Source organism: Elephantulus edwardii, unplaced genomic scaffold, assembly GCF_000299155.1.
Source record: "Elephantulus edwardii isolate Elephantulus edwardi_28Jun2011 unplaced genomic scaffold, EleEdw1.0 scaffold00047, whole genome shotgun sequence".
Classification (NCBI taxonomy): Eukaryota; Metazoa; Chordata; class Mammalia; order Macroscelidea; family Macroscelididae; genus Elephantulus; species Elephantulus edwardii.
Window position 1 is genome coordinate 15,199,248 of NW_006399797.1, and position 7,133 is coordinate 15,206,380.

General features: G+C 39.2%; 1 protein-coding gene across 1 annotated transcript in view; it reads left to right on the forward strand.

The window, feature by feature from the left end:
* Positions 1-910: 910 nt before the first annotated feature.
* RAP1B (RAP1B, member of RAS oncogene family) overlaps positions 911-7,133 on the forward strand; it is a 26,637-nt gene continuing 20,414 nt past the window's right edge. The window contains exon 1 of the mRNA XM_006886074.1: positions 911-922. The gene's annotated coding sequence lies outside the window, so the exon portion shown is untranslated. The remainder of the gene's footprint in view (positions 923-7,133) is intronic.

Consider the following 7,133-nt stretch of genomic DNA (forward strand, 5'->3'; position numbering starts at 1 on the left):
TCTGTAGCAAGTGCTTCAGATTCTCTTCCGTTTCAGCAAGTAAGGTTGTGTCATCAGCACAACTCAGGTTTTTAATAAGTCTCCTCCAATCCTGATCCCAACACTCCTCCTCCTAGAACCCAGCCTTCTGAATTATCTGTTCCACATACAGATTGAAAGGATGTGGTGCTTTCAGCCAAGACCCATAGAAGCAGTTAAAATAATATTGAACTCACATTATTTATTCTTTCCCACTTTTGAAACCTTTTTTGTCTCTTCATTTTTTGGAGGAAGAAGGTGAATCTCTTAATGTGAATCAAACTTCAGCTGAGAAATATATTAAGAAACTGATTCTTCTGCATTTGTCAAAATACTGATAAATTGTTACAATATAGTACATGCTTTGGGGAATATAATTGCAGTGTAATAGTAATCAAGCCAGGAAAATACGACCTTAAATTGCATATCGACCACTGTTTCAGTGACTTCTTGTTTTTGTTAAGTGCCGTCGAGTTGCAGGCGACTCAGAGCGATCCTATGAAGGAGAGTCCTCAATGCCTGTGTCTTTCATCCTTTCTCCAGGTTCATAGGGTTTTCGGAGGCAAGCTATTATAGAAGTGGATGCCACTCCTCCTTCCAAGTTTGTTTTAATCTGGGAGCTCCACCCCACTCTCTGTCCACATTGGGTAGCCACCCGTTGATGCATTTGACACATCAGTGTCACAGTGTTCAGCCTCACAGCAACCACAAGTTACTGCTTTAAGGCAAGTGGACACACCAGGCTATACGACGTAGAGGAATGTTTGAACAAAAATAATAAGACTGAGAAAAACTGGATAAATTATGTTTACTGCACTGAAGTCTATGAGGGAGAGAATAGTTTAAAAGTATTCTATTTTAGGGCATTATGTTTATCATAAGAGTACGGAATGAGGGTCGCAGAGTGGATTATATTTGGGGTGGGGGTGGGTTTGGGGGGTGTGCGGGGTGGGGGGAATTGTGTACCAATGAAGGAGTTTTCGCTTTTCAAGGAGAGGAGTGAAGTGGGGTGGGGGGGAGCTGGGAGAAAAGTGCAACAATAAAATAAATGAATGGAATTCCAAAATCTCTGTGGATGTTCATTGACATTTTAAAAAAAAAAGTACTTTCTATAAATTTAATAAAGTTCTATCCTTTTCTGTCTTTGAAAAATAAAAAACAAAAATCACAATAAAAGACAGGCCCGCAGGCCACAGATTAAAAGTCACCCACCTTTGGCTTGGTAACATCGCTTTCTGTCCACTGGGCCAAGGGATTTCTCTCTATCTTGATGTTATTGTTGTTAAGTGCCTTCGAGTCACGGGCAACTCATAGCAACCTTATGAAGGAGAGTCCTCAATGTTTGTGTGTCGTTAAAGCTCAAGGAGAGGCTTTTTTCTATTTTTAAGGAGTTAAATATGGCAGAATAAATTATACAAATAGTTTGATTGTCTAGAAATTCTACACTTGACTAAATTTAGAAATTGCATTCACAGAAACAGACCTTTCTCAACGAAGTAGGTGTCAGTAAGATTGGAAATACTTTCCAATTTTCCTTAGTAAGAGAAATGCAGATAGCTAAGAAAGTAAATATGATAATCAATATTAATACATTAATTTTAACAGCTTTCTGTGTTGTGTGTTTTGGTGTGGGGGTTTTGGATTTGTTTTTATTTTGGGGTTTGTATTGGGGTTGGTTGTGTTTTTTGTTTTTTTTCTTTCACTAGGAATTTGGTTTTGTGGGTTTTTTAGGATTCATATATACATATATATGAAAAGTAGTGTTTGAACTTCATTATTTTTTTACTCCAAAAATAATTTTTAAATCTGCTCGGGAGTTCCCAAGTTCTGTTGTTTTGTCCAACAGATTGGTATTAAGTCCTTCCGATGTATAAATTAGTTAATTTTATTTGGCAGTGAAAAAGAACACAGTAATCCTGTATAGATACTAAAATACTACTTTCTAAGGTGGGGGCGGAGAAAGCAAATATCTTTTCTCCCAGAAAGGTTCTGGGGGAGAACTAATGTCACTTGACTTAAAGAACCAGTAGTTAAGTATTTTTACTTAGCCCTTTCTGTATAATTTAAGATCACAGAATTTTAGATAGGATGTAAGGGGTAACCAAATAACAAGGTAGACAGAAATTGCTTGAGTTACCAGTGTTTTGGAAAACTTTTGACTATGACTATCTGGTTATGGCAGGAACCCTGTTGGCTCACTGGGTAAATGCTAACCTAAAGAAAGATCAGCTTCTCCATGGAACAATTGTGCCTTGAAAACCCTATGGGGCTGTTCTGCTCTGCTCTGAAGGATTGCTGTGAGTTAGAATCTCTCAAGATTTTTCGGAGCCTAGTGAGCCAGTGAAGATGGAAGACGAGGAAGTTAACAGTGAGGTTACCCCAGCTGACTCCCCAAAAACCCAGAGTGTTCAGCTTCAAATCTCTGAGGTTGCAGCAGGGAGCAGCATCCCAACACCTGAGCCTCAAGAAGAGGTATCTACCTACAAGTCAGGTTGAACAACTCTGAAGAGAAACACCAGGACTCATCTGCACATACCTCCCTAGAGAAGTTCCCTAGCTAGGCCTTCGGAGTTATGAACTGGCCAGAGGCAGGACATCAAGGGACTAATCTCAATTCTTGGCTCATGTATGGTATGAATGCTGGAGCCCAAGGAACAAACAGCCTTAAGGGAGAGAGGACGAGAGGCAGGCAAGCTTAAGAAAAGAGACTGTTAGGTTCGAGGATATTTAATTCAGGTTTTGGAATTGTTTAAATAGTAGGGCTTTATATATACATATTCATTAAAATGAAGCTGTAGTGGCTATAAAGCATACACACCTATAGATATAGATATACATGTCCCTATGGAGACATATAATCACACATACTGAGAGAATGATCAGCAAATCTGTCTTTTACTTCCCACTCATTTTGCAAGACTTAAACAGAAGAGAGGATAAAAACCCAACCCAGGTTTTTTCAGATGGTTAAGTAAAATGAGATGCTGACTATTTAAAAAAAACCCAAACAAACCTTGGGACACTTCTGTATTACGTGGGATAATTGAGAATTGAAATAAAAATGATGAGACCTAACATAATAGCCTCTTGACATGACATTTTCATGAAATAAAATGTTTATCTGTTACTTTTCAAACATTTGATCCTACTATTTTACATTCAACAATGGGGTTTAAAGAATCAAATTATAAGGTTAAGAGCATACGCCTCAAAAAACTGTGTTCAACCAGCTATCCCCACTGGACCCAACTGGGAAAACACTTTGCAGTCCAGAGGGGAGCAAATGACAGGAAAATATCTTCTAACAGAGCAAGAAGGCAAGCAGCTTTAACCCAAGACCACCCTCCCTTACCCCCTTTACATCTACGCCCCTGTTCAGCATGAAGAAGCCAGAGAGTCGGCATCCAATTCCCAAATCAATAAGACAGTTGGTTTAATTACAATTGGAAAATGCTTGTCATTCCTCTGTAGCATCTGGTCCCCACTGGACCCTCATCATTTCCTTCACCTGCTCCCCCCACTGACCAAACTGCAGCTCTGCAACTGCAACCTGGCCCATCCTCACCCTTCTGCCCCCAACCCTCACCTCCTTGTACTCCCAATATGTTTTTCCCAATAAAAGGGAGGGGGGGAACCAAAAACCTGTTTGTAAGCACATATGCCGCTGGGACTTAGTAACTGTTGGTCTGAATACTCTTACTGCTCCAGGACATACTCTTATTGGTTGTGTTGTTATTGTTGCTATTGTTGTTGTTGTTGTTAGGTGCTAGAAAATATTACTATTAGCAAACCTATGAACAACAGACCTAAACTCTCTCCTATCATTTGCCATCCTTGTCATCTCTGGCACTCATTACCCACTGCTGCAGTCTCTGTGGTACAGTAATCTCAAGCATGTCCCTTTCTAAGCAGTAGTCTCCCTAGCATGTTCAAAGTATATGAAACAAAGCTTTGTCATCTTTGGCTCCAAGGAGCACTCTGGGTGCACTTTTCTAAGACATGCATATCTATTTCTTCTTTTGGTAGTCCATTCATGGGATAATCAGTACTCTTCTCCAACACAACTCAGGCTTCTATTTTTTTTCTGTCACCCTTATTCATTGTTCAGCTCTCAGATGAATAGCAAGTGATTGAAAAGACCTTGGCCAGAATCAGGTGCACTTTGGTCATCAGACTAACATAATTACTTTTCAGTATTTTGGAAACATTCCCTTACAGCACACATCCATAAAGAAATCAAAAGGTCATTACAAAGACGGAGGAGAAAGAAAAATTAAAATGGATGTCAGAAGAGACTCTTAAAAATTGCACTAGCGTGTCAAAAAGCCAAAACAAAGGGAAAACAAGAGCTGAACAAAAGATTTCAAAGGGCATCTTGAGAAAACAAAGCAAACTGTTATTGTTGTCTTGATGTTGAGATGTATAGTATTAGAGGTAGAGCCCAGCACACTTTCCCAATGCAGTACATCTCCTGACTGCTGATACCAAGGGTTTTGATTGTTAACCCAATCAAGATTAAATCATTGACAACTTCAGTCATTTCTCCTTCTAGCATAATGTTGCCTATTGGCCCAGTACTCTGTACATTCCATTATAATAGTTTGCTCCAAGGAGCAGCCTGGTTTCACCCTCTCCAGGAGCAATCTGTTTGTTCTCCTAATACATGATAGATTCAGTAGTTTTCTCTAGCACACCTCAATTCTTCTACTGTCATCCTTAGTCATTGTCCAGCTTTCTGATGCATAGCAAGTAATTGCAAAAGATCCTGGCCTGGACCAGCAGCACCTTAGTCTCTAGACTGACATCATTGCTCTTCAGTACTCTGAAGAAGTCCCTTACAGCAGATTTTCCAAATGGAATTTTTCTTTCTATTTCCTGGCTGCTGGTACCAAGATTGTTGATTGTTGAGCCATATAAACTGAAGCTGTTAACAATTTAAATGTCTTCACCATCCAGCTGCCAATTGGCCCAGTGGGGAGAATCTTGTTTTCTTGATGTTGAACTTCAGTCCATATTGAAGGCTCCAGTCCTTGATATTCTGCAGCAAATGCCTCAGGTACTCCTGAGTTTGGCAGGGAAGGTTGTGTCATTTGCATAACACAAGTTGTTGTCTTCTCCCATCCTGATGACACATTCCTCCTTATACAGAGATCAGCCTCCCAGATTATCTGTTTCACATATAGATTGAAAAGGTATGGAGATAGGATGTATTCCTGGTGTACACCTTTTCTGATTTTGAACCTTGTTGTGTTTTCTTGCTCTGTTATTAGGATTGTCTTCTGGTCCAAGTATAGGTTTCCCTTGAGGACAATCAAGTGTTCTGAGATCTCCATTCCACAGTTTAGTATGATCCACACAGTTAAATGCCTTTGCATAGTTAATGAAACACAGATAGGCATTCATCTGGTACTCTCTGCTTTCATTTAAGCTCTTTTAGCACTGCTGATAAGTACCCCCAGCATACCTCATTCTGCCAACAAGACTCCTGCCCAAAGGCATTCAGTTTCCTTGCTCTCTGGACCAGGAAGCCCACTACTCTGTATTATGCTAGACTCTTGGTTCTGTTCTTTATGCTTTTACTTCTCACTATCTCCAATGACACTGCTCTTTTTCTCTTGGATTGAAGAGATTTTAGCATAGAGATCTCAAATCTAAAAGACACATTTCCTTTCCATACTTGGGATTGCAAATGACCAGTCTCCCTGTTAGGGTTTCATACACTGTGTCATGTACTTTATTAAGCTATCCAGTAATCCTGTTGGTGGAACACAGGCACCTCATATTTGCATGATCTTTCTTAGTCATTTGTTGGCAGTTAAACTGTGACTAGGGGAGTCATGTAGTTCACAGTACTCAAAGTCTAATAAGACAATTTTTTCCCCTTTCCCTAGATATGAGTCAAACGAGTCTACTGGCTTTATTATTGTTTAACTTTATTTGGTTAAGGAAATCTCTGAAAATATCTGTTACTCGTTATTTATTTTGTTATGTTGTTAAGTGACATTGAGTCATCTATACTCATAACAGCCCTAAGAACTGTATCCTGCCCTGTACCATCTTCATGATCTCCAGCACTTTTGAACTAATTGCCAGTCACTAACAGTTCCGTCTTGTTAAGGGTCTTCCTCTCACTGACCTTTATGATGTCCCTTTCCTCCTTAAAATACAGAATTTCTTTATAACATTCAACCATAAATCCATCATTTTCATTAGCTATTAAAATGGTTTTGTTTTTCAAGATAATCTTAGACTTAAAATAACTTTATATACAAATATTGTTACAAAATTAAAATAACCTTTTTATTTACTTTGGTCTCCTGAGCTGTAATTCTGCAAAAAGTTAAAAACCGTGTTTAAAGATAAAATTGTGCACAAGTCTTAAAATGACTAATCTCTTCATTTGGGGAGATAATTAAAGGGAAGTTGTGTATTTAAAAAAAGACCTCATTTCTGCACCTAAATCTTAAGGCTATTTTAAAGTAGACCTTACACAGAGTGTCTTGAACTAGCATGTTGGACTAGGTGCTATCATCAGATCAGCTCCATGTCATGGCACCACCATGTGTTTTGAGTAAATTGTGCACCTTGGGATTTTCTTTGGCTGGTATTTATGAAACAGATCACCAGGCCTTTCTTTCCAGGTGCTTCTGGTGGACTCAGACTACCAGGATTTCAGTTACTAGCATCCATTCTTAAGCTCAAGGAACTGAAGAGCAAATTCAAACCTCGAGTTGCTACAATCAAGGATGCTTTAAGCAGAATGTTCAATGATCCAGGAAGTATCAAAAGAAGATGGAAGGAATATACTGAGTCATTGTATCGAAAAGAATTGGCAGATACAGAAGAATTTAATGAAATGGCATTTGAGCCAGAGCCTATGGTGATGGAGGCAGAAGTTCAAGCTGCTTTGAAGGAAATAGCAAAAATATAAGGCCCCAGGAATAGATGGTATACCAGTTGAAGTACTTCAGATAACAGATGCTGCCGTGGATGTGCTCACCAAGTTGTGCCAAGAAATCTGGAGAAAAACCACTTGGCCAACTGACTGGAAGAGGTCAATATTTGTTCCCATCCCAAAGAAGGGTGACCCAACTGAGTGTGGAAACTACAGAACA